Here is a 1,062-nt window from a genome sequence, read left to right on the forward strand (position 1 = left end):
GGTGGGAGAGGTCCATCCCTGGCCTGTGGGGGGGCATGGTGGTGGGAGAGGTCCATCCCTGGCCTGGGGGGAGCAGGGTGGTGGGAGAGGTCCATCCCTGGCCTGTGGGGGGGCATGGTGGTGGGAGAGGTCCATCCCTGGCCTGTGGGGGAGCAGGGTGGTGGGAGAGGTCCATCCCTGGCCTGGGAGGCATGGGGGTGGGAGAGGTCCATCCCTGGCCTGGGGAGGGTTACAATGGGGTTGTTCAGTGTCTTACAGGATGAGGAAGCAGTTGGAGTCTTACATGCCAGCTGGGACAAGGTGTTCAAACCTGAGCCCATCTCCCCATGCCAACAAGAGCATCACCTTTCTTTTTCCTATTTGTCTGCCTCTTCCCTCAGAGCCCTAGCTACCTCAGAGGCCTTAGCATTTTGTCACAGTTGCGTTTTGATACACCTGTTCTTTCTGCTAGCCTGCAAGGTCCATGGGTTCAGAAAATGTCTTTTTCTTGTTTATAGTTATACACCAATAAATACAGTATCTACTATACACAGAGGAATGTTTGTTCCTTTGCTTTAATGTGAGTGAGTTAAATACTTGGTCAATCTCATACAAAAGGGGTGTAAGAAGCCATTCTTCTAACTTGTCTTTTGAATATGAAAATTGGCGATAACAACCCTGAATCCAAAGAGATAGCTCAGACCAGGGCCAGAGTGGTGGCGATAGGAGAGGGGACTTGCACGAACTCACCAAACCGCAGCTTATAGATGCCTGTCTGCTCTGATTACATGCTGGTCTGGCTTCAGTGAACAGAAACTGTCTCAGAAGCGAAGAACATCCCACTCCGCTCTCGTGTGCGAAGGATCAGTCAAAACACAGCACGAGTCTGACACAGGGAGATCTGGATGGTGGAACCTCTGCCCACAGGGCCCCCATCTGCTCTGTGATTTGCCATCTCAATGGTCACAGCCATGTTTTAGACACAGTGGCTTTGTCTGGCCTTTGCCAGCCCAGCATCCATTCCCTTAAAGCGTAGTAATAGCTACCTGTTTTTCTCTGGGGAAATTTTCTCTTCCAGTGTGT

The sequence above is a fragment of the Microtus ochrogaster genome, chromosome 2 (assembly GCF_000317375.1).
Source record: "Microtus ochrogaster isolate Prairie Vole_2 chromosome 2, MicOch1.0, whole genome shotgun sequence".
Taxonomy (NCBI): domain Eukaryota; kingdom Metazoa; phylum Chordata; class Mammalia; order Rodentia; family Cricetidae; genus Microtus; species Microtus ochrogaster.